A 1,813-nucleotide genomic window follows, 5' to 3' on the forward strand; every position below is an offset into this window, starting at 1 on the left:
AACCATGAAATTGTCATTTTCTTAGAAGCCCAAAACTTAACTGACATTTATATAGTTTAGGGGGGTTATCTCGAAATCAGATTAATTTTAAGGGGATTTTGTGAATTTCACCATTTAACATGTGAAATGTTTGACTATCATACTTTAAGCTATCCTTTGGTTGTAAATACTCAGTCCTACGAAATGAATAGTTTGTGGATAGGAGAAATGCAGCAAATTATGTCTGATTCCAGGCATGGTTGGTAATCAAACCATTTAAATCTTTTTCCTAGTTATATGATTTCCTTAATATGAATGTAATCAAATTTTGATTAGAAATCATACTTTTCTTTGACCCCTTAAAGCATATATGAGCTGCCTCTGAGATCATTGAGATTTAATGTACTCTGTGTTTTGACTGCTTACGATCACAATGGACGGTTTGGATCCTTAACTATTATCATTTTCTACCAGGCAATTTCACTTTTTGCATTCACTTTTAGGCTTGTAGCTATAACCATAATCTTCAAATAACCTTTTCTTGCACGTGTGTCGAGCTATTGTCAAATTGCAGAAATGATACTGTTGAGTTGAGTGCTGAGCAAGCTGATCTTTGTTTTTAGGTCATGAGGGCTCCTCTTTTATTTATTTTATTTTGCAAGCTAACACTCTTGCATTTCTTGGCAGCGTAAGTTTCGGGTGATTATGAAAGATGCAGAGCGTTAGCTTGGATATGTCTTTGCCCTTGTGGAGCCACTCATGATGGTGACATTTATGAAGCCAAAGCTTCAATGTGAATATTTGGTGCAATCTTATCTCTTCACAGCAGGCTTTTATGACCAAGCACAAGGCTCTTATGTTAGCCTGGGTTGATGAGAGTTAAATTGGATCACTGTCAATCTTCTGTTCTCTTCTGTGGGTTTTAGTAGTTATTGTTACTAGTCATTGAACATTGTTGATGAGCTTTGTTGATGAACTTGTTGTTTCCTTTTTTCTCATTTATATAGTTCAATTTATCAGTTTCATGTCCGCTTTGCTTCTGGGTCTAGTGGAAAATCACTAGACTTGTTTTAAAACTTTTTTTTTTAATTTTTATGGGTTCTCCAAGTATCTTTGAGCATGAAACTGCCTTTGATTTGCTGTTACGAATTCAAACTTAAATTATCTCCAATAATTTTGCAATTTTCATTTAGTTTTGCTGAATTCAGCAGTTTTCTGGGCTGTTATGTACCCAATTATTTTACATGATTGCTGGCCTTTGCACAAACTATTAGTCATCAGTCCTTGTTGTCAAAATTAAGAAGAAAGGAGTATCAGTAGGTAATTGCCTTGAGTTTTAGGGGGTGTTTGTTTTGCTTTTTTTTTGGGATATGATAGTTTTGGGATGTAAAAAGTGCTTTTTTGTGGTTTTAAAAATCCATAACTTTGTTTGTTTCACTTTTTTTTTGGGATATTGAATCCCTAAATTATAAAACAATAATATTTTATTAGGATTTGTGAAATCCTCTCTCTTGTTTTCATCTTTTTTTTGGGATATAAGGTTTTAGAAATCGATAACTTTGTTTGTTTCAAAACCAATTTTGGGATATCAAATCCCAAAATATTAAAAACTATTATATTTAGGCATTTGTGAAATTCTACACTTGAGAGAGGAGGTGGGTTGGATATTGATGTATTAATGCTTATAATATAAGATTAATATAAGATTAATATATTATATATAATATTATAATAATATAATATTTAATATAATACATCTATATATATATATAAAATTATATATATATAAATAATATAATATATATATATATATATATATAATATAAATTATATA

General features: G+C 30.7%; 1 protein-coding gene across 1 annotated transcript in view; it reads left to right on the forward strand.

The window, feature by feature from the left end:
• Window positions 1–1,004, forward strand: part of LOC109830550 (zinc finger AN1 domain-containing stress-associated protein 15-like) — a 7,731-nt gene extending 6,727 nt beyond the window's left edge. Inside the window, exon 2 of the mRNA XM_020397838.1 lies at window positions 667–1,004. The gene's annotated coding sequence lies outside the window, so the exon portion shown is untranslated. The remainder of the gene's footprint in view (window positions 1–666) is intronic.

Source organism: Asparagus officinalis, chromosome 2 (genome assembly GCF_001876935.1).
Source record: "Asparagus officinalis chromosome 2, Aspof.V1, whole genome shotgun sequence".
Classification (NCBI taxonomy): domain Eukaryota; kingdom Viridiplantae; phylum Streptophyta; class Magnoliopsida; order Asparagales; family Asparagaceae; genus Asparagus; species Asparagus officinalis.